We start from the raw sequence: 26,311 nt of genomic DNA on the forward strand, positions 1-26,311 counted from the left end.
ATAAAAGTGGCTTTCCCCTTAATAATTATGTAGGATCAGAATCTCGCAGCAATGATGTCTCAGCGAAATTATTAACAACACAACACGACAGTGTCGCAGAACAACTTCAGAAACGACATAATAAACGACATCAGCCAAATCATGAGAAAAGTGTGACGATCCTGCGAAAATAAGGAAGTTTGCGAGATTAGTATTTGTAAGATTGCGAGAATGTCGCTAACCATATCTGAAAATAAAGGACAGATTAGCTGTCATCCACTATGTAATTTCCTATAAATAGCCATTCGGTTGTAAAGGAAAGGAGAGATCTTTTCTGAGTGAGAAGCAAGTAAATAGGAGAGAGAAAATCTAGAGTAGTGATTATTCTTGATTCCTTTATCTTTTCTTGTAAGATTGTTCAAAGATTCATCAATAAAATTAAGATTGTTAATCCAAAAATGAGTTGAATGTTAATGAAATCTTGTGAGGGGTGTAGTGTAGGATTTCATGCAACTACATAATGGCGTTAGAAACAGGGAACTGAAGGTTGAAAGTTGAAGATTGTTGTTGAGATTGTTCAAATCAAAAAAGTGATTAAACAAGTCAGTGATCCAGTTAAAAGAAAAATGATTAGAGTCAATGAAGATGACAAAATATTGGAGTGTAATATGATAAGAAAAACAATGGTTAATGAATTCCATGAAAACATCAAAGGAAGGATACATAAACGAGATTTTGAAGGAAGGAAGGTTATGGCGGTAGAAAAAACATCACCCTTGAAAGATTGGGAAAAGCAAAAAATCACATTCATGGAAGCATAAATACCAAAAGAAAATTTGAGCCACACATCTCCATTGGTTATTACAGTACCTATTACACGAAAAGAGAAGGGGACAACAACAAAATCCATGGAAGAATGGATATTGAACAGAACTTTAGTCGATACAGGAAGTTCAGTGGATATAATATTCTATCATGCGTTCAAAGGAATGGGATTCAAAGATGAAGAAATGTCTTGTTCAACATATCTTGTTCATGGATTTGGAAAATCCACAACAAAACCTAAAGGAGAAATGGTGGTGCGAATTCCACTAGGAGAGATCGAAACACAAGTGACACTATGCGTAGTGGATATGGAATCACCACATAACATGCTGTTGGGGAGGCCATGGATACACGCAATTAAAGATGTAGCATCAACGTTGCATCAATGCATCAGGTTCCCCATGCCAAATGGAATAGGTGAAATTAGAGGAGATTTTCGAGAAGATAAATACAATTAATGCGAAAAGATGTGAGCAGTTGAAAAGCAGCGGTTACGGAAGACGTGTCAAGAAACAGATGAGAGAAAAGATACATGTGATAAATGCAGAATATGAAGTGATGGATAGCTGCGGCATTTCTCATATCGTTCTCTACTTTGCAGAGAAGATATGAGAAGAGGCAAGATGTAGGATTAGAATCTCGCAACAATGATGTCTCAGTGAAATTATTAACAACACAACACGGCAGTGTCGCAGAACAACTTCAGAAACGACATCAGCCAAATCATGAGAAAAGTGTGACGATCCTGCGAAAATAAGGAAGTTTGCGAGATTAGTATTTGTAAGGTTGTGAGAATGTCGCAAACCATATCTGAAAATAAAGGACAGATTAGCTGTCATCCACTATGTAATTTCCTATAAATAGCCATTCGGTTGTAAAGGAAATGAGAGATCTTTTCTGAGTGAGAAGCAAGTAAATAGGAGAGAGAAAATCTTGAGTAGTGATTATTCTTGATTCTTTTATCTTTTCTTGTAAGATTTTTCAAAGATTCATCAATAAAATTAAGATTTTTAATCCAAAAATGAGTTGAATGTTAATAAAATCTTGTGAGGGGTGTAGTGTAGGATTTCCTGCAACTACAAATTATCCTCCTCAGACTAGACAACAACTGAAAAACTCATCCTTTCACATTAATCAAACATTTTATTTCTATGTGAAACAAAACAATGCATTCATCCATGTATTATAATCATATTTGTCAATACCCTATTGGTAGAGCAAAGGGTCTTGTGCTTGCTTGGGATAACAATGTTAAACTTCAGGTGCTTTATAAGGATGATAACCAGATAAATTGTAGTGTTTGGGATGATAAGACCAAACATGAATGGATCCTCACCTGTATCTATGGAAGTCCTTACAAATACCATAAAGAGGATGATTCTTGGAAACTATAACCAGATGGGCATCACTATGGACCTTCCTTGACTTATTCTAGGAGATCTAACTGACATCCTAAACCATAATAAATAAATTTATAAAAAAATGCTCATGAACATTTTTTGCTTTAACTGTATTCATCATATTCTTGACGAGTTTAGTTGGAAACAATTTATTTGTTGAAAACTAAATATTAAGTCAAAAGATGATCTTGTGAAAATTACCTTGAACATCTTATATGATTTGTGTGAGACAATCATTTGATGTTAACTTGGGAAGTTTCGTATTGATCATTTGATCACTTGAAAATTACTTGAAGCTAATGGCATATGTGAGATTACTATTGTCGTCTTCTAAGGATGTTTCAATGACTGAAATGAGAGTTTAGAACAATTACCTATGTATGGATACAAGACGGTGCAGACTGTATTGGTATAATTCAGGTTGTTGTTTGGTAACCATTATTTTAATAGATTATCAGCCCATAATATATTGTGCATATAATAATGGATTATATATGTGTGTGGTACCATTATAATAATTGATTATTTTAATCATAATTGAAAAAATCTATTATTTCCATAAACAGAAAAAAAATTGTTTTGAAAATTTATTAGAATCAATTATTTTTTCTAACAAACTCAAATTCGTTTTTTTCTTCTTATTTTCTCTAAAATATCAAGAAAGAGACAAAAAACAACGTAGGACAAAAAAAAAAGATCCTAGATCATTGTTCTTTCCTCTTCTTTTTGAGACCATCATTCTAAGATAATTAATTATTTGAAAAAAAGTGTTTGAAAAAAATTATTTTAAAAATGACTATATCAAAATCATTTATTAATATATGATTATCTATAATCATAAATAGATAATCACAAATTTTACGAAACAAGGTCGTTGTTTATTCAGAATCCTGAATTGTTCTTCTAACTCAAGATTATCTTGTTTAGATAAGCTACTAACAAAAGAAATCCTTCCGTCTCCTACTGTAACTAGAATCAACCACACAACTAATTATAACATACCTAAAGGAGAAGCCTTCAGAACTTAAGAGCAACAATCTTGTGATCAATCAAATTTGAAGTACGAATGGGTATCCGGGATTACTTGTTCCTGAAAAAGCGGGAGTACAACAACCTCACCCAATATTTCGATTAGCAATCTGTATGGACAAACTCCAATATACCTTCAAGAAAATCAACTAGACTCAATCTTAACAACGTATATCAAAGAGTTATATCTCTCTTTCTTGATTCAATTCTTTCTCAAGCAAATAGAAATCTGCGAGTCTAATTGAATACAAGAGAAATCACTTGAACGGTACCAAAGACCAATGTTCAAGTATTAATCAATTTCAATCAACAACCAAAGGTCGGATTTCCAATTGATTGATTCTAACGCACAACCTGTGATATTTCAATTATATAACAAAATATAATGCAAAATAGAAATAACACAGACACCAGAATTTTGTTAACGAGGAAACCGCAAATGCAGAAAAACCCCGGGACCTAGTCCAGATTGAACACTGCACTGTATCAAGCCGCTACAGATACTATCCTACTACAAACTAACTTCGTTCTATACTGTAGTTGAACCCCAATCAATCTCACACTGATTCAAGGTACAGTTGCGCTCCTTACGTCTCTAATCCCAGCAGGATACTACACACTTGATTCCCTTAGATGATCTCACCCACAACTAAGAGTTGCTACGACCCAAAGTCTGTATCACACAGAAAAGTCTACAGGAATAGATAAATTTGTCTCCCACAGAAATACCTCCAAGTTTTGTTCCGTCTTTTGATAAATCAAAGGTGAACAGGAACCAATTGATAAATTTGACTTATATTCCCGAAGAACGACCTAGTATTATCAATCACCTCAATCTTAATCGACGCGGCGAAAGAAGATATTGTGGAATCACAAACGATGAGACGAAGATGTTTGTGACTACTTTTATATCTTGCCTATCGGAGATATTAATCTCAAGTTAATCGTTACGATTATACTCAAAATGATAGATTCAGCAAGATCAGATGACACAACTACGAGAAAGTAGTATCGGTCTGGCTTCACAATCCCAATGAAGTCTTTAAGTCGTTAACCTGGTTTTCAAGAAGAAACCTAAGGTTAAAGGAGAATCGACTCTAGCTAATACAACTAGTATCACACAGGAGGTGTGGGGATTAGGTTTCCCAGTTGCTAGAGTTCTCCCTTATATAGTCATTCAAATCAGGGTTTGCAATCAATGTTAGCTTGGTAACAAAGCATTCAATGTTCACCGTTAGATGAAAACCTGATTAGATTCAAGCTAATATCTTTCAACCGTTGGATCGAAAACTTAGCTTGTTGCACACAAATGAAATGCACGATTCTAGGTTTGTGTAACCGTACTCAAACATGTACTTTTGCTGGTTCAACAATAGTTAACCAAATGGTTATCCATATGAGCACTTTCATATCAACCATATTCTTCTTCACTGTAACTAGTTCAAATGACTCAAATGAACTAGTTAGAGAGTTGTTCAATTGCAAGGAAATATTATGTAACAACACAAGATACAATCGAAGCAAAAACGATTTGATTCACTCGAATCGATTCATGAACTTTACAGCCACAGTTTGCATTTTGCATTCCTTAGTTAATATAAATAAGTTCACAAACAATCGTCTTTAGATATAACCTACTTAAGTTCGCAGACTTAGTTCGCGGACTTAAGTTCCCGGAAGGAGTTCTCAAACTCCAGCAGATTTTCTCGGGTCGAGAACTTCCGCCAGTTCGAGGACTGGGTTCACGGACTGAGTTCACGGCTCTTGTTCCGGTTCTCTTGATCAACAAAGTTCACAAACTTCGATTCAAGGAAAAAGGACTTATACATATATGTGTTTCCAGATAATTCTTATATCCATCGTTGGTTATATAATCTAAACTCTCATGTCAATCATTGAAGCATTCTTAGAGGACGTTATTATATAGTTGTTATTCACAAACTATTTTTCGTCAAAGTAAGCAATTTTCAAAGTGATTGAAACGTATCATGACTTTCGTCACTAGGTAAAGATGAACTTTTCCAAAGAAAAAGCTTACCAACACATATTTCGAGAAATAGATCGGCGAGATAAACTCGTTTTGAAATAGCAAATGTGTATAATCAAAGTCTATATAGCAAAACGACTTTTGTCTCAAAATAGGAGATAGAGTAGATAGACTTCTGAGGATAGATAAGTTCAAGTCTCCACATACCTTTTAGTCGATGAAGTTCCACCAGTTCCTTGAGTAGTCCTTCGTCTTGTATGATGATTTCCATGGAGTTCTTGAGCTCAACTATACTTTTTATCCTAGTCCGAGACTTAGCTATAGTAGACTAGAAATCAAGACTTATAGTTTTGATCACTAACATTGACAAACATGCTTGAGATAGCAACGCATGCGAGTTCGACCGAGCAAGATACTGGTGGAATCCTGAATCTCAGTACCTCAGTACCTCTCGATACTGCGAGTTTGAGATATAATTGATTGGAGTTATTAATTGATCCACATGAATGGAATTTGGTGGAATCCTGAATCTCAGTACCTCTCGATACTGTGACAGCTTTCCTTGTACATATTATATTAAGTCTAAAATCGAATTTCAACAAGTCCGAGAAACGAACACTTTACTTACCACTACAAAATTACAGCAATTTTTGGCGCCGCCGACGCGGATTTGTATTAGGTTTTAGGTTTTAGGTTTTAGATTTATTTTTATTTTTGTTCTTTTTTACGCCTTTGCTATTTTTTGATTCTTTTCAGATTTCGAGCGAAGCTACAAGGAAAGAAAAAAGTACTATAAAAGGAAAGCATCGCCAAAGAAGGAAACAAGAGAGGAATCCGAAAGGAGTGAAGAAGAATATTTTGTATATAGTTATTTTGTTTTATTTTTAGAAAATGTAAATAGTGTTTTAGTTTTTGTAATTTTTCTTTTTCTTTTTGGACACTTTTTGGACTTTATTTTTGGACTGGACATTATTTTTTAAAACCCTACGGAAGGGTTAAGATTAAATATAAACTGTTTGCAGGGAAGGTCGACAGTTACGATACTGTCTCAGCCCTCGGGTTCGTACACTGACATCGAAATCGGTGGCCTGAGTCGACTTCAACGGTTCATCGCCCGTCTGGTACGGGAGGTAAGACTCTATCCACCCACGAATCCCCTGTCAGTGGGTTTTATTTTGTGTGACAACTCACACCCCTGCAATAGAATGTCGAACTGGTATTACAAGAGCCAATACAACGAATATCCGACTGAGTTTCAAAATGGACGTTACTACTTTGACCATATTGTGAATAGTGGTTGGGAACATCAGCCTTTTCAAGGTTATGGCTCATACCTTGATGAGCCCAATTACTATCCACGCACGCACCGGTCATACGAGCAAAATTATTATATTTCTCCTTTAGAAGAGTCCCTCAGGAAATTAGAGGAATCCTTCAAGTTGATAGCTGAGACGAACGAAAGAATTGCTCGAAATAATCTTAATTTCCAATACAGTGATTCCAATAGTACCCTTGAAAATGAGGATAGTTATTTGCATAATCAAGATGACGAGGATAAAATTGGTAACACTACTTGTTTAGATGAGGTTCAACCATTTTCATGTTATTATGATGATTATGATGTAGATAGTGTTGATGAAGAATTTGAAATATGTAGGCATAGTGATCAGGAATTTGTTACTCCAAATGAACTTTATGATGATGGTGTTATTTCTGGTTCAGATCCCGATAATTTTAATGATTATTCACCTATTCAAAAGGACGAGGATTTGATTAGAGATACCACTTCTTTAGATGATGTAGTATTTCCTTTTGATTACGAAGTCGATAATGGTTTAGAGGAACGAGTTTATTCTGAGAATACCGTTTTAGATTCTAGCGATTTAGAAACAATGGTCTTAGACGAAGAAAATGAACTCGTACAGCTATTAAATATGAGTGAAGATGCGTCACTTGAGTGTAACCTAGAAGAAGCAATTGACTATTTTCAGGATTCCAATGATCTAGAAATTAAGGAAATTGTAGCTAGTCTATCTAGAGATACCCAAAACTCTAAGTTTGGGGGTGATTATCATTCTCCATGTGCCTTAACTCTTAGAAAGGTCCCTCACTTCGGACTTGACATATGTGCCTCAACCATTTTGCAAGATTATATTCATACACGTTTTCCTGAACCTAGTGATGTCCATAAGGAAGTTCAGTTGTTAGAAACCCATCCTCTGGTTGATGAGGTTAGACCAGGCTATGATACCAAGATCGACTTTGTTTTCCCACCAAATATTTTTCAACCAATTATGGGAACGTATAAATTTCATATGTGTCAATTATTTAGTTTTGAGACTAAACCTAATTACTTTAAGAGATTAGGGTCGATACATTTGCTTAAGATTGACCACCAGTTTCATCGTGGTCGATTGTGTGAGTCAAAACTGATTGACTTTAAGGATCCTCAATTATTCAGGTTATTATGATGTGCTTTTAAATTTTTACTTGAGTTTCTTCAGACTCTAATACCTGAACCGGATCTTAGCTTTGAGGAATTCCAACCCATGAAAATATTTTATTTGGACCCAGTTATAGAACCTGAACCTGAACCACAGCTAGATGTAGTTGTCTTAAACAGGAAACTAGACAAGGGTGTGCTTTATTTGTTAATTTTCTTGGCATGTTGCAGATTCCTTTTACTTGTGATAGATCTATTTGGTTTTGATGACCCACAGATATTTCGGCTACTACTTTATAATACGAGGTGATTAATCCTTTCCTATGTCTGGCTGAAGACGTTAAACTTAGCACTTCTTGAGAGGTAACCCAACATTCATGCGACACGGTAATATCTTTCCTTATCTCTTTTGCTTCAAATGGTAACAGTTTCTCCTTGTTCATGATTTTAATTTCATCTTTAGAACATTGAGGACAATGTTAGATTTAAGTTTGGGGGTATGGGAGAAACTTTTTAGTTGCAGTATGAATAAATAAACTCCAGAGCTTAGAAATTTATGCCTATTTAGGATTGCACTAACTAATCTAAGTGGATGGAAGCATTTTGATCGTAGGAGTTGAGGAACCAATCTGATTAGATGGCAACATCTAGAAGAGTCTATTCATAAAAGCACAGAGCTCAGGTGTTAGAAATAACATGATAGTTTCACCATATCTCGTTGAGTCCTTTTCACTTCTATTTTTATTTTATTTTGTTTTTAAACTATGTTTCTCTAAGTGATAAGTGGGGCCCACGATTCAAGTTGTTACCAATGCTAGGGTGAATTTGAGTGATTGAGTTACTAAGAAAAGAAAAAGAGACGAGACCAATTAGACCAAACGGATCAAAAAAAAAATGAAAAAAGAAATGAAAAAGTTGAAAAAAAGAAAGAAAGAAAGCTGAAAAAAAAATTCAGTGAATAAAGTCGACCACTGGTTCCCTTGTATATGCCAGATGTGTCGAACTAGAATTAGGATTATCAATCATTGGTTCTTTTGTATATGCCAGTGTGTTGATATTAGTCAGACTAGTATCTCAATCCATTAGGATAGGTTCATTTTGGCGGAGGCCTTCAGACTGATATGGGAAACGCCGTTCACTTAGTAAACATCAAAACCATCTATGTTTTTCTATATCCATCTCTTAATCTATCCATGTGATTGGTTTGACTCCGAATATTGATGTCCATAGTGCAACTATATGAGTAGAGCTCTGTCACTTTATATGAATTTTAGTATGCTTGAGTGCAAACTCGTGTACAACAATTGGAATTTCGCATCAGGGTACTTCTTCCTGTAGTCAATAAGTATGCCAACCAAGGAGATTCTTTAGTGCCTTCCAAGGTTCTGTGTAGATAGCTAAAGTCTGGAGTACAGGTTTTGTGGGTATATCTCTTGTAAGCCCTCCCGAGACTATAACTCGGCCACTAGGGCCACCTAGGGGTTTAAAGGCTTATTGCATACGCTAAATGCAATCGACGATGCCTGCATCAGTGAGTTAGAATTTTTATTTTATTTAATTTACTCGAGGACGAGAAAATAATAAGTTTGGGGGTATTTGATAGACACATTTTTGTGTCTAATTTGTCTCGATTCTATATATTGATAGTGCTCATTTTTGTACTTATTATGGTGTTTTATGTGTGTGTAGGTATTTTTGGCCAATAAACATCTTTGGAAAAATCGGCTCGAAAAGTTGTGTGTGGCACCCCCGGAGGACACTTGCTATTCGGATCCCTCAAATGGATAAGGGGTGACTAATTACTAAGGGACATTCATTTCCAGGCAACTGCTAAAGGGAGACCAGCACAGGATAGGGGGAGGTCATCTTCATCGTTTTAAAAACTGAAAGTGGCGGGAAATTTTGTGCATGCAACTGGCAGAGTTGGGGATTGATTTCGAAGGTGTTTTAGTGAGATTCAATCGCCAAAATTGATTGGGCTAGACGTGATTCAACTAAACAAGCCTGGTATAGTCGTTTGTTTGGATCGAATTGGGCTAGAAACCGAGTTGGAGCTAAACATGGAAAGTATTTTTACACGGACCCTATTGAGATTATTTTTAGAAGTTCTATAGAGACTAAAGACCTAAAACTCTTTCCAAAGATACATATCTATCTAAGGAAGAGTTTGAGATAAGTTGGAAAGCTCAGAAACGCGTGAAACAATTTTGGGAAGAGATTATTGCCGTAAATTCCAAGAAAAGAAAAGAAGAGATTTCAAGAAGTTTTGGGGAGATTAAATCGCTCTGTTGGCTATATATAAGTTGTTGGGAGTTCATAGAAGGGAGTCGAGAGTTTGGGAACCTGAGGAGGGCCAGAGAAGAAGAAATCAGAGTTCGATCAAACTATGTTTCTGCTGCTGCTGCTGCTGAAGAACACGAAGAACGGACGTCCGAAGACAGTCGTTGTTCAACAGTGTTTACGACAAAGTTGTGGGGGTCGCAGCTGCAGTCTCAACAACACTTCATATATATCGTTCTTCTTGTAACAGTGAACAACGCCTTTGCAACAGTTATTTCTGTTGCGATTTTTCTGTTCAATTGTTTTACTCCCTTTTAATCAACTTTTGAGCTTTATATATGTATTTTGAGATCATGATTAATATGAGGAGCTAAACCCCAACACTGGGATGACGGAGGAAACCCTATTTCACGCATGTGGTAATTTTAATAATTCTTTATGACTTTTTGCACTTATTTTAATTGATTCATGATTTTCACTAATTAGTTGTGATTTCGTTTGATGGTGTATGCTTAGACGTAAGAGCTTTTGATACACCATGCTTGTGATTTACATCTAAAGTTTTAAAAATCTATTTTTGGCAAAGAATAAGAGTCCATACTTTTAATATTTGAGCTATAATTGATTGGAGTTATTAATTGAGCCACATGAATGGAATTTGGTGGAATCCTGAATCTCAGTACCTCTCGAAACTGTGACAGCTTTCCTTGTACATATTATATTAAGTCTAAAATCGAATCTCAACAAGTCCGAGAAACGAACACTTTACTTACCACTACAAAATTACATCATGAAGCTAGAAGGATACAGATTGCTGAGGAATGCAAAGTAATATTATCTGACTTTCCAGATAAATACTTGGGAGTAAATCTGGTACCAGGTAACATTAAATCATATCATGTATGGAATGTAGTAGAAATGATGCATGAAAGATTGGCTGGATGGAAAGGAAAATTGTTATCATTTCAAGAGAGACTCATTCTGATCAAGTTTGTTCTTTGCAGTCTGCCAATATACTCAATGTCTGTATATAAATGGCCAAAGAGTGTAATAAAAGACTGTGAGAAAATAATAAGAAATTTTCTATGGTCAGGTGATCCCTCAACCAGAAAAGTAATAACACTTGTGCTCCAAAGAGTGAGGGAGGACTTGGTTTGAGGAGATTGGAGGTTATAAATAAGGCTCTTTTAATGAAGCTATTCTGGAAAATGCAAAATGGATCAGATGACTGGTCTAAATTCTTTCAATCTAAATTCAAGAATAAAAAGGGTGAATGGATCACATACTACAAGAAATCTTCAATTTGGCCAGGCATGAAATGGGTGATGAATGAAGTAGAAGAACATACAAGATGGATAGTTGGTAATGGAAAAGACATATCTGCATGGAATGATAAATGGGTGGTGGAGAAATCATTGAAGGAAACATTCCTTGAAAACAATTATATCAAGCAATTCCCTGACATGAAAGTTGCAGATTTTCTTTTAGATGGACAGTGGATTATTCCTACAGAACTTCTGGAGATGATTGGAGTAAATGAATTGCTTGTTACAAATGGTGATAAAAGACAGAAGGATATGGACTGGTACAATAACAGGTGATTTCACAGTATCTTCTGCAGTTGAAATCATTAGACAGAAATTTCCTCCAATTCATTGGACTACAAAGGTATGGAATAACTCAGTTCACCCAAGTATAGCTAGTAATGTGTGGAAATTAGCTAGTAATATAACTGCAACTGATGATAATATGAAGAAAAGGAATTTCAACATGGTTTCAAGATGCATTTTCTGCAAAAATGAAGAGGAAACTAGAGAACATATCCTTTGGTTCTGTAATTTTAGTGAAATAATCTGGAAATGGCTCGGAGACATGTTTAGTTTCAAAAATCCCAGATCTTTTGAAGATGTTTTGCAATTTGCAAACCAGAAAAGTCCTGCAATTAAAGAAATCTGGAGATTGGCTTCATTTATAACAATGAAAGAGCTCTGGTTCCTAACAAATGAATGCTTATATGATAAAGGACAATGTGATATTATGGTCATTAAAAGAAAAGTATTGAAGACTATCTCTGACAGTGAAGTAAGAATAAATGCAATGATGTGGAACAATCAATATGATCTGCAGGTGCTAATAAGTCTTGGTTTAAAATCAAGAAGAGTTAAAAGACTGACTGTCAAAGAAGTTTTCTTTACACTTCCAATGCAGGGAAAAATACTATTATGTTGTGATGGGGCCTCTAGAGGAAACCCAGGTATATCTAGATATGGAATAGTTGGGAGAGACAGCAATGGTGCATTCATCATAGCAATATCAGGTGGCCTGGGGATATCAACTAACTATTATGCAGAAATCTATGCAGTTATCATTGCAGGAGAGTGGGCTATTCAGAACAATTTCCTTAATATTGTTTTCAGAACAGATTCAAAGGCAGTGATTCAAGCATTTGCATCACAGAAACTTCATTGGTTTGCAGAGACAAGTTGGAGAAAAATATGCTCATCTGTGACAGATTAGAGTTTTATACACAGCTACAGGGAGGTGAATTTCTCAGCTGACAAAGCAGCAAAGAAGGTTGCAACCTTAAACAGGGGAGAAAAACACATTTTTGATAGAAAAACAAATTTCTTAAGTTGTCTGGAAAATCCAGATCAGACTTATTATAGAATTGGCTAAACTGCCATTTTAATGGCTTCTTTTTTGTTTTTCTTCTTTGGTATTCTTTGATTTCCTTGGTTGTTCTTTTGTAAACTTCTTTGGTTTTTAATAAAATTGGTTATTAAGCAAAAAAAAATATTGAAAAATGCTCAAGTATGTTGTATATTATTTCCGTTTGGTTTATGTGCGAGTTTTTGTGCTAACAGTTCACAAACGTCCGCGTCCTCCTCTTGAGAGTTCTTAGGATATCCAAAAACAAGAGTTTCCTTCTCATGTTTACATACACATATATATTACTCTATATTGTGTCTCTCCATCCCTAACAAAAACTATATGGAGAACTCTGCAAAATCTCAAGAGATTGTGCATCTTGATTTGGAGGAAGACGCTCAAGGACGTGAGTCAATTCAAGAGCTGGTTCTAAAGAAGATGCTTGAAAGAAAGGATCACAACTCCTGGATTGATGATTCTGTCAAGGATTTGATTCGTGTTCAGAATGATTCAAAGGTCGAGTTTGCAAATATTCAACTGCAAATAAACCAACCCTTGGATGGTTAGGCCAGAATCCTCGCTAATCAGAATATTCTGATACGGAATCAAAAGAAGCTCATCATGGACTGCACCAAGGCTAGACAGCTTGCTCGGGTTTTTGATCGCAAAGTTAGTGTTCTAACTCATGAACATGGTGTGTCTACAGTCAAGAAAATAAAGGAAATCAGGGATACCTTCTTTGATGGATTCATTGAAAGATATGAGGTTCTCAACGAACATTGATTTTCTCCTTTATTTTCCTAGTAAATCTTCTATTTTCTTGTTTTTTTTTAGAAGAATAACTAGAGTTTGGAATAGCCATTATTGTGATTACACATAGCTATGTCCAACGTTTTCATCTTCATGTTTTTAGATTTATTGGTTTAAACTCTAAATTTGTTTGGAAGATGATTTTTGCAGTATTAATCTTTATGGTTTTATATATTGCAATATTCTTATGGGATATGTGTGTTTACGTCCATGAACTTAGACTGTCCCATATCTTGTCAAAAGTAGTCTTTCTTATGTTGATATGCGTGTATTGATAAAAGAATGAATAGACTTTTGATAAATACAAAAGTTAAGCCTATTATGTCAATTATTGATGGAAGATAGGTTAAAATCTTTTGTTTGCAAGGACTATGTCTATTGAATGTCGTTATGCGAATAGTGATGGAAAATAGAATGAATCCTTGTGTATTCCGCAGTATTGATCTTCCCTGATACGTATTTTATATATTACTGTGAGGCTCCATAAAGTATCTTATGTTGAGCACTGAACGACCAAGTTGAATATTTTTATGATTAGCTATGTTGTTGTTCCGTGAGGTACTTTATGTCGAGCATATTCAACTAAATTAATCATCTTGTTTGGTTATTTAGTTGTTGCTCCGTAAGTTTTCTATGTCGAGCATGACCAATTAAATTGATTACTTTTATGATTAGTTTGATTGTGTATTTCGATTAGATTAAGTATGGGTTCTCTTGTGATTAATCTAATTGTATGTTTTTAAGTCTCCATAAGTTCGCTTATGTTGAGCATTTGTCGATTAAATTAATAATGGGTTCTCTTGTGGTTAGTTTAGTTGAATATTTTTGTATTCAAATTCATACTTGTATGTGATTTGTTATGTCCAAAGAAATCCGTCTTTTCTTTTGAAATTAAGGTCGCTCTTGTTGTTCTTTCGGGAATGACATTTTATGGGGGAGAGTTCTTAATTGAACTTGTGCTTAATTGCCAAATCTTTGTGGGGAGTGCGGCTGTGGAATATTATAGGGGTTATCTTGTATCTTTACAAACTCCTTGATGAATGCACTTAGCTTCGGCATTATGATTGCATCTAAATAAGATGATATATTTTTGCTTTCTTTTGATCAAGAAATGACTCTTTCGGAAATTTCATTAGGATCCCGTTCTTGTACCTTTGCCAATTTTATTGACAAAAACGGGGAGAATTAATATGTAGTTCACACTAAAAATACATATGGTTTTCGGATCATTATGTAAGGGGGAGTGGTTTCCATGTGAGATGGAGTATTGACTAAGAGGGAGTAATACATATCACCATAGTATTGTTGTTGAAGTTGTGATACAATTGAACTTTGACGCTGTGTAATGATACTATGACACTGTATAACAATGATTGAGAACTCTCGTTTTCTCGTTATTATAGGTATGGATTTTCAACAACGATGATGCTGAACTTACAACCTTTGGGATCATTGGAGTACTTGGAAGTGACGAAGATTTCAAGTAATGTTGAAGATTAGGCGTATGGAATAGGAGCTACAAAAGTTAATTTATTTATTTTTTTTATTCCATATGTATTGATAGTTTTGTCACTAAAATTGACAAAGGGGGAGATTGTTAGAGCATTGCTCGGTCGAACTCGCATGCGTTGCTATCTCAAGCATGTTTGTCAATGTTAGTGATCAAAACTATAAGTCTTGATTTCTAGTCTACTATAGCTAAGGTCTCGGACTAGGATAGAAAGTGTAGTTGAGCTCAAGAACTCCATGGAAATCATCATACAAGACGAAGGACTACTCAAGGAACCGGTGGATCTTCATCGACTAAAAGTTATGTGGAGACTTGAACTTATTTATCACTCAAAAGTCTATTTATCTCCTATCTTGAGACAATAGTCGTTTTGCTATATAGACTTAGATTATACACATTTGCTATTTCGAGCCGAGTTTATCTCGCTTATCTATTTCTCAAAATATGTGTTGGTAAGCTTTCGCTTTAACAAAGTTCATCTTTACCTAGTGACAAAAGTCATGACAAGTTTCAATCACTTTGGAAATTGCTTACTTTGACGAAAAATAGTTTGTGAATAACAACTATAGAATATCAACGTCCTCTAAGAATGTTCCAATGATTGAAATGAGAGTTTATGAAAAAGCGGGGGTCTAACAACACCACCCAATATTTCGCTTAGCAATCTGTATGGACAAACTCCAATATACTTTTTATGAGAATTAACTAGACAGTTAGACTCAATCAATAAAAAGATATATCAAAGAGTTTATATCTCAATCTCTCGATTTGATCTTTACTCAAGCAAATGGAAATCTGCGAGTCTTTATCAAAGAGAGATAACTTGGACGGTACCAAAGACCAATGTCCAAGGATCAATCAATATCAATCAACAACCAAAGGTCGGATTTCCAATTGATGATCACAAACGCACAACCTGTATCATTTTAATTATAAAGATAAACAATATAATGCGGAAAATGAAATAACAGAGACACCAGAAATTTTGTTAACGAGGAAACCGCAAATGCAGAAAAACCTCGGGACCTAGTCCAGATTGGATACACATTGTATTAAGCCGCTACAGACACTAGCCTACTCCAAGCTAACTTCGGACTGGACTATAGTTGAACCCCAATCAGTCTCCCACTAATTCAAGGTACAGTTGTACTCCTACGCCTCTAATCCCAGCAGGATACTGCGCACTTGATTCCCTTAGCTGATCTCACCCACAACTAAGAGTTGCTGCAACCCAAAATCGCATACTTGATAATAAACAAATTTGTCTCACACAGAAAAGTCTATCAAATGATAAATTTTTCTCCCACAGAAAAACCCTAGGTTTTTTTTTCCGTCTTAAGATATAAAATCAAGGTGAACAGGAACCAATTGATAATCCGGTTTTATATTCCCGAAGAACAGCCTAGGTTAATCAATCACCTCTCAACAATCCTTCTTGACTACACAAGCGGTTTGTCGAGGAATCACAAACAGTGAGACGAAGATGTTTGTGACTTCTTTATCTTGCCTATCGTAGAACTCTCATGATCTCAATCCAATCAAAGATTGTACTCGTACGATAGAAGATGCAAGATAAGATCACACAACTACGATAAAAGTAGTATCGGTCTGGCTTCACAATCCCAATGAAGTCTTTAAGTCGTTAACCTGGTTTTAGAGAAGAAAATCAAAGGTTAAAGGAGAATCGACTCTAGCGAGTGCACTAGTATCACACAGACCTGTGGGGATTAGTTTTGCCCAGTGCTAGATGTATCCTTTATATAGCCTTCAAATCAGAGTTTTGCCTTAGTTACAAAGCAATCCATATTCACCGTTAGATGAAAACCTGATTTAGATTCAAGCTAATATTTCTCAATCGTTAGATCGAAAACTTAGCTTGTCACACACACTTGGGTAGACGTTTACTGGTTTGTGAAAACCATGCCCAAACGTGTACGTGTATGTTGGTTCAACATAGTAACCCAACAGGTTACCCATATGAGCATTTCATATTAACCTAGTTCTTCTTCACCATAACTAGTTCAATTGACTCAAATGAACTAGTTAGAGAGTTGTTCAATTGCTATGAGATCTTATGTAACTACACAAGACACAATTGAAACAAAGATGATTCGATTTGATGAATCGGCTCATGAACTTTATAGCCACGGTTTTCATAAAGCATTCCTTAGAAATTTAAGTTTCATGTTCAGAGCACATCTTTAGATCATAACCACTTAAGCTCACAAACAAGTTCGCGGACTTAAGGCAACCGGCAGAGTTTTCCAAACTCAGCAGAAAATCTCGGCAAAGAGACTTCCGCCAGTTCGCGGACTAGGTTCCCGGACTGAGTTCACGGACTAAACACGCAAACGAGTTTTAGGAAAATCCCAGCAGAAATTATCGGCAAGAGAAATTCCGTCAGTTCGCGGACAGAGTTCGCAAACTGAGTTCGCGGACTTGGCAAAGCCAATTCCTCCGGTTTCTCTCAATCAACAAAGTTCGAAAACTTCGGATTAAGGAATACATGGTTATGTAATCTAAACTCTCATTCCAATCATTGAGACATTCTCAGAGGACGTTATATAGCCGTTATTCACAGACCGTTTCACATCAGAGCAATTCTCAAAGTAATTTAAACTTTTCATGACTTTCGCCACTAGGTGAAGATAAACTTGATCAAAGTGAAACGCTTTACCAACACACGATTTCGAGAAAAAGATAAGTAGTGAATACTCAGCTCGAAATGTCAAATGTGTATGATCCAGTCTATATAGCATACGACTTTTTGTCTCATAAGAAGTAGGAGATAGAATAGATAGACTTTTGAGTGATAGATAAGTTCAAGTCTCCACATACCTTTTTGTTGATGAAGTTTCACGGTTCCTTGAGTAGATCTTCGTCGTTGTATGATGAATCGCCATGAAGTCCTTGAGCTCAACTACACTTTTCTATCCTAGTCCGAGACTTAGCTATAATAGACTAGAAATCAAAACTCATAGTTTTGATCACTAACATTGACAAACATGCTTGATATAGCAACGCATGCGAGGTCGACCGATCTATGCTCTAACAATCTCCCCCTTTGTCAATTTTAGTGACAAAACTATTAATACATATGGAATACAAAAAAGATAAACTTTAGTGGCTCCTATTTCATAGTCTAATCTTCAATGTTCCTTGAAATCTTCGTCCTTCTAAGTACTCCAATGATCCCAAAGGTTGTAAGTTTAGCACCACCGTTGTTGAAGATCCGTAGCTATAACAATGAGAGAAATCGAGATTCTCGATCATTATTATACAGTGTCATAGTATCATTATGTAACATCAAAGTCCAATTGCATCACGACTTTAACAACAATACTATGGTGATATGTATCATTCCCCCTTAGTCAATACTCCATCTCGATCATGGAAACCACTCCCCCTTACACAATGATCCGAAAACTATATGTATTTGTAGTGTGAACTACATTATTTCTCCCCCTTTTTGTCAATAAAACTGGCAAAGGTAAAAGAACGGGATCATAATGAAATTTCCACAAGAGACATTTCATAGACTAAAAGAAAAAATACATACCAACTTAATTTAGATGCAATCGTAAAGGCGAAGCTAAATGCATTCATCAAGGAGTTTTAAGATACAAGATAACCCCTATAAAATTCCACAGCCGCACAACCCGCAAGATATTACCATTAAGCACAAGTTCAAAAGAACTCTCCCCCATTTGATGTCATTCCCGAAAGAACAACAAGAGCGACCTTAATTTCGAAAGAAAAGAAGGATTTTTTAATTGGACACCAAAAACCATGGAAATGATTTTCTATATCCAAAACTCAATCAAATTAATCACAAGTAAACCCATGATTAATTTAATTGGAATACGCAACTAAATCAAACCACAAAAGTGATCAATTTAATTGATTGTGCTCAACATAAGAAACTCGGAGCTACGACTAAGATAACACATATGACTACTTAATCGTTCAATACTCAACATAAGGAAAACCTTACGGAATACGACTACATCAACCAATAGAACATGATTAGTATAGCCGTTCATATACTCAACACAAGAACTTGTGGAATATATGAAAACTCAACTAGATAATTACAAGAGAACCTATAATTAATCTAATTGGAATACAACAACAACCAACTAATCACAAGTAATCAATTTAATTGTCAAAAGTTTTGCTCGACAAAAGAAGACTTTCGGAGCAAATAACTAAATAACCAACAAGATGATTAATTTAGTTCAAAATGCTCACATAAATCCTTATGGAACAACCAACAAAGCCAATCAAAATAATCACTTAGTTGTATCGTGCTCACATAAGACACATGGAGCCTCACTAATACATAAGAATGGATCAATGATGATCAATACTGTGGAATACATACAAGGATCTATTCTATTTTCCATCACTATTTGCATAACGACATAATAGACTTTATCCTTGTCACACAAAAATTTTACCTATTTTCCATCAAATAAATGACTGCATAGGCATAACTTTTGTATTTGTCAAAAGTCCATTCGTCCTTTCATCAATACGAATACCAATTTATGAACGACTTTACTTTTGACAACATATGGGACCTTCAAGTTCACGGATGCAAACAATACATATCCCATAAACAATTGCAATATCACAAAATCATAAAGATTAATACTGCAATAACAATCTTTGCCCTTAGAAGGTAGAATCAATCTTTTTCGCACGGATTTATACCAAGAGTGGTTACCAAAAGCGTATAAAATTTCCTTAACAAAGAAGAACATACAAAGTCATTGACGACTATGCACCATAGTTCACATGAGATGATTGTGAACACTCAAGAATATATAGCAATGTGAACTACTACCCATTCTCGAACTTCCTTCTTTGTGATTCACCAACATCACTCTTGTAACAGCCACAAAATAGCTTAGAATAGGATTTCTCCAAGAATCCCAGTGCCCAAGTCCAAGAGAATAGAACAAGTGCAACGAAACGGAGCAAACACTAAAAAACAAGAGACAGGACAAAACCAATATTAACTCATCCAAATTCAACAATTCTCATCTCCATTTTGAAGGGAATTCAATAAGGAAGAGAATGCAAAAAGAGGTAAATCCGAGTTCGGACGAAGAAGTTACGGCCAAAACAAGTTTACCGAATATCGACGTCAAGTATGCATACGGGTTTGCGAACTTAAACCCCTGGATTTTGATTTTGAATGTTTTATGCATACTTGGTATGTGTACCATGTAGTCCAAACATCCCGAACTATTATTTTCAAACCTAAACATTTAAGAACCTTAAACACAGATCAAGTTAGGTAGAAATGAACGATAAGCAAGATTATTATAAGTATTCTAAGCAAATAAAAGTACAAATCTTGCTCAAGTTTATAGACATACCTTTTTTAGATGAATCCAATCGAATTCTACCGCCTTACCGAACATAATCTGTGTGCCCCAATTCTTGTGCTTCCCTCACCGTATACAAAGCAGGGCATTCCTTGGTGAGGATGCACTTCCAACACAATCAAGTTGCGTTGGGGTGAACAAAGTCTTGCTCACCACAAGTGACCTTTGGATTATCATGAAAGAGATCACTTTTAGAACCTTTCACATCCAATTCCATTTTTCCAAAAAACTTGTTAAGTTCCAACATCATGGATACTGCCTTTTCCATAGTCATGGAGTTTTCTGGAAGATCATTCCTTTTCACACTCAAAACATCATTGTCTTTCTTCATTATCCACTTCTGAGTGCGTTTAGGAACAGTAGGAACCTTCTTCCCATCACTCTCTTCTAGAATTCTTGGAAGAGAATTGGATTGACTATTCTTTTGCAAGTTAGTCTTTCTCCAATTGGGAGCATCGGATCTTGTCTTCGTCTTTACGAAGTTATCCTTTTGATAACCATTACGATTATGAAAAGGATTCGTACGACGTTTATAGGCAAATCTAGGTCTATCATAGCACTGATTCCTTTGCCTAAAGGTTGGACAATTACAACCTGTAACGTTAAGAGGATCAGTCTTAACGTATGATCTTGGTTTCACAACTTCTTGTGATGCCCAAACAAGAACATCATGAAGTTTCTCATTCCTTATACGGAAACGACATCTCCTTTCCAGGTGACCTTTATTTGCAATAGTGGCAAACATAAGGAATGTTCTTACCTCGATCCGTGTGTGCTAACTTTGGAGGTTGATAAACTTTGCTCTTTTGAACCTTAACTGCCGGAGAAGGTATTTCACTTTTGCCATCAGTGGAAACCTTTTGTTGAGAAGAATCACTAGCCTTGACAAATTTTACCTCTTTGCTAGTACTTGGAGCATCTATTCCCTTATAGCCCAATCCTCGTGTATCACGATGATTTTTACTTGCTCCTAGCATAGTGGTTAATTTGCTTGAACTAGTATTGAACTTTTTCAAGTCATCTTCCAACATCTTGATTTTATCAAGAGCAGCAGCTAAATCAGCCTCAAGGCGTTTTTCTCGAGTGAGATAAGCGCTTTCTCTGTCGTCAAAACTTGTTTGCTGGAAGTTAAACCTTGCTTCAGATTCTGCAAGTTTCTCTTCCAACAAAAAGTACTTTTGATAAAGATTATCACATTCAAGTGACTTCATACGTAGGTTTTCCTCAGAATCCTTGAGGATCGATTCGGTAGAACGATTCGAAAAATAAACACCTGCGTAACATCTTCTCAATTTCTTGTTTTCTCGACAAAGAGGAGTCAGAAGAGGTGCGACATGAGAAGTTGTAATCTTCTTCATATTCCACGAATCCAAAAACTTAACATACTCTGAGACATCCTCATCAACATCTCTATCAATATCTGAATTACCTTCATCAGAAAGTTCATCCAACTGTTCTTCTAGGATAGTTTCCCAATCAACAGTTTTTGCATCAAGAGAATGTTTGGATATTGACTTAGATGTGACAGTTCTCTCAGGTGAATCCAAGCTTTTAGAATCATCTGGTAATTTCTGAACTTGTACGTTATTAGAGATAGACTCGTCCATAATCAGATCGCTACAAACACAGACTTATAAGGTCTTTAACGTGTTTGCCTGCTTTGATACCAATTGAAAAAGCGGGGGTCTAACAACACCACCCAATATTTCTCTTAGAAATCTGTATGGACAAACTCCAATATACTTTTTATGAGAATTAACTAGACAGTTAGACTCAATCAATAAAAAGATATATCAAAGAGTTTATATCTCAATCTCTCGATTTGATCTTTAATCAAGCAAATGGAAATCTGCGAGTCTTTATCAAAGAGAGATAACTTGGACGGTACCAAAGACCAATGTCCAAGGATCAATCAATATCAATCAACAACCAAAGGTCGGATTTCCAATTGATGATCACAAACGCACAACCTGTATTATTTCAATTATAAAGATAAACAATATAATGCGGAAAATGAAATAACACAGACACCAGAAATTTTGTTAACGAGGAAACCGCAAATGCAGAAAAACCCCGGGACCTAGTCCAGATTGAATACACACTGTATTAAGCCGCTACAGACACTAGCCTCCTCCAAGCTAACTTCGGACTGGACTATAGTTGAACCCCAATCAGTCTCCCACTAATTCAAGGTACAGTTGTACTCCTACGCCTCTAATCCCAGCAGGATACTTCGCACTTGATTCTTTTAGCTGATCTCACCCACAACTAAGAGTAGCTGCAACCCAAAATCGCAGACTTGATAATAAACAAATCTATCTCACACAGAAAAGTCTATCAAAGGATAAATCTGTCTCCCACAGAAAAACCCTAGGTTTTGTTCCGTCTTAAGATATAAAATCAAGGTGAACATGAACCAATTGATAATATGGTCTTATATTCCCGAAGAACAGCCTAGATTAATCAATCACCTCTCAACAATCCTTCTTGACTATACAAGCGGTTTGTCGAGGAATCACAAACAGTGAGACGAAGATGTTTGTGACTTCTTTATCTTGCCTATCGGAGAAGTCTCACGATCTCAAGCCAATCAAAGATTGTACTCGTACAATAGAATATGCAAGATCATATCACACAACTACGATAAAAGTAGTATCGTTCTGGCTTCACAATCCCGATGAAGTCTTTAAATCGTTAACCTGGTTTTAGAGAAGAAAACCAAAGGTTAAAGGAGAATCGACTCTAGCGAGCGCACTAGTATCACACAGACGTGTGGGGATTAGTTTTTCCCAATGCTAGATGTCTCCTTTATATAGCCTTCAAATCAGGGTTTTTCCTTAGTTACAAAGCAATCCATATTCACCGTTAGATGCAAACCTGATTTAGATTCAAGCTAATATTTCTCAATCGTTAGATCGAAAACTTAGCTTGTCACACACACTTGGGTAGACGTTTACTGGGTTTGTGAAAACCATGCCCAAACGTGTATGTGTATGTTGGTTCAACATAGTAACCCAAAAGGTTAACCATATGAGCATTTCATATTAACCTAGTTCTTCTTCACCATAACTAGTTCAATTGACTCAAATGAACTAGTTAGAGAGTTGTTCAATTGCTATGAGATCTTATGTAACTACACAAGACACAATTGAAACAAATATGATTCGATTTGATGAATCGGCTCGTGAACTTTATAGCCACGGTTTGCATAAAGCATTCCTTAGAAATTTAAGTTTCATGTTCAGAGCACATCTTTAGATCATAACCACTTAAGCTCACAAACAAGTTCGTGGACTTAAGGCAACTGACATAGTTTTCCAAACTCAGCAGAAAATCTCGGCAAAGAGACTTCCGCCAGTTCGCGGACTAGGTTCGCGGACTGAGTTCGCGGACTAAACACACAAACGAGTTTTTGGAAAATCCCAGCAGAAATTCTCGGCAAGAAAACTTCCGTCAGTTCGCGGACTGAGTTCGCAAACTGAGTTCGCGGACTTGGCAAAGCCATTTCCTCCGGTTTCTCTCAATCAACAAAGTTCGAAAACTTCGGATTAAGGAATACATGGTTATGTAATCTAAACTCTCATTCCAATCATTGATACATTCTCAGAGGATGTTATATAGCCGTTATTCATAGATCGTTTCACGTCAGAGCAATTCTCAAAGTAATTGAAACTTTTCATGACTTTCGTCACTAGGTGAAGATAAACTTGATCAAAGCGAAACGCTTTACCAACACACGATTTCGAGAAAAGGATAAGTAGTGAATACTCAGCTCGAAATGTTAAATGTGTATGATCCAGTCTATATAGCATACGACTTTTTGTCTCATAAGAAGTAGGATATAGAATAGATAGACTTTTGAGTGATAGATAAGTTCAAGTCTCCACATACCTTTTTGTTGATGAAGTTCCACGGTTCCTTGAGTAGATCTTCGTCGTTGTATGATGAATTGCCATGAAGTCCTTGAGCTCAACTACACTTTTCTATCCTAGTGCGAGACTTAGCTATAATAGACTAGAAATCAAGACTCATAGTTTTGATCACTAATATTGACAAACATGCTTGATATAACAACACATGCGAGGTCGACCGAGCTATTCTCTAACAGTTTAGATTATATAACCATTGGAGGATATAAGCATTGTCGTGGAAACACATATATGTGTAAGTCCTTATTCCTTGAACCAAAGTTTGCGAACTTTTTTGATCAAGAGAACCGGCATGGTGGCGTGAGCCAAGTCCGCGAACTGGCGAAAGTTCTTGTCCCCAAAATTTCTGCTGGAGTTTGTGAACTCCGTCCTGGAACTTAAGTCCGCGAACCCAGTCCGCGAACTTGAGTAGGTTATATCTAAAAACGATGTTTGTGAACTTATTCATATATAAACTAAGGAATGCAAATGAAAACCGTGGCTATATAGTTCATGAATCGATTCAAGTGAATCAAATCGTTTTTGCTTCGATTGTGTCTTGTGTAGTTACATAAGATTTCCTTGCAATTGAACAACTCTCTAACTAGTTTATTTGAGTCACTTGAACTAGTTATGGTGAAGAAGAATATGGATGATATGAAAGTGATCATATGGCTAACCATTTGGTTGACTATTGTTGAACCAAAAAATGTACAAGTTTGGGTACGGTTACACAAGCCTAGAAACGTACGTTTCATTTGTGTGTAACAAGCTAGTTTTCGATCTAACGGTTGAAATATATTAGCTTGAATCTAAATCAGGTTTTCATCTGACGGTGAATATGAACGCTTTGTTACCAAGCTAACATTGATGGCAAACCCGGATTTGAAAGACTATATAAGGGAGAACTCTAGAAACTGGGAAACCTAATCCCCACACCTTGTGTGTGATACTAGTTGTGCTAAGCTAGAGTCGATTCTATTTTAACCTTTGGTTTCTTCTTCTAAACCAGGTTAACGACTTAAAGACTTCATTGGGATTGTAAAGCCAGACCGATACTACTTTCTCGTAGTTGTGTGATCTGATCTTGTTGTTTCTATCGTACGAGTACAATTGTAATAATTGGCTTGAGAGTGATATCTCCGATAGGCAAGATATAAAAGAAATCACAAACACTTTGTCTCATCGTTTGTGATTCCACAATATATTTTTTCGCTGCGTCGATTAGGATTATGGTGAGGTGATTGATAATACTAGGCTGTTCTTCGGGAATATAAGTTTGGTTTATCAATTGGTTCTTGTTCACCTTGATTTATCAAAAGATGGAAAAAAACTCGTAGGTATATTCGTGGGAGACGGATTTATCTATTACCGTAGACTTTTCTGTGTGATACAGATTTGTTTATTAAAGTCTTCGACTTTGGGTTGTAGCAACTCTTAGTTATGGGTGAGATCAGCTAAGGGAATAAAATACGTAGTATCCTGCTGGGATCTGAGACGTAGGAGCATAAATGTACCCTGGATCAGTGTGAGATTGATTGGGGTTCAACTACAGTCCATACCGAAGTTAATTTAGAGTAGGCTAGTGTCTATAGCGGCTTAATACAGTGTGTGTTCAATCTGGACTAGGTCCCGGGGTTTTTCTGCATTTGCGATTTCCTCGTTAACAAAATTCTGGTGTCTGTGTTATTTCTTTTCCGCATTATATTTTGTTATATAATTGAAATATCACAGGTTGTGCGTTGTTCAATCAATTAGAATATCCGACCTTTTGGTTGTTGATTTAAATTGATTGACACTTGGATATTGGTCTTTGGTACCATCCAAGTTATCTCTCTAGTATTTGATAAAGACTCGCAGATTTCTATTTGCTTGAGTATATATCAAATCGAGAGTTTAAGATATAAACTCTTTGATATACTTTTTATCTAGATTGAGTCTGACTGTCTAGTTGATTCTCTAGAAAGTATATTGGAGTTTGTCCATACAGATTGCTAAGCGAAATATTGGGTGTGGTTGTTATACCCCAACTTTTTCAAATAGGAAACACTTGCAATGTGGTGTTGGTGTCACAACATCCCACCCTCCTGGAAAA

This window comes from Papaver somniferum, chromosome 9, assembly GCF_003573695.1.
Source record: "Papaver somniferum cultivar HN1 chromosome 9, ASM357369v1, whole genome shotgun sequence".
Taxonomy (NCBI): domain Eukaryota; kingdom Viridiplantae; phylum Streptophyta; class Magnoliopsida; order Ranunculales; family Papaveraceae; genus Papaver; species Papaver somniferum.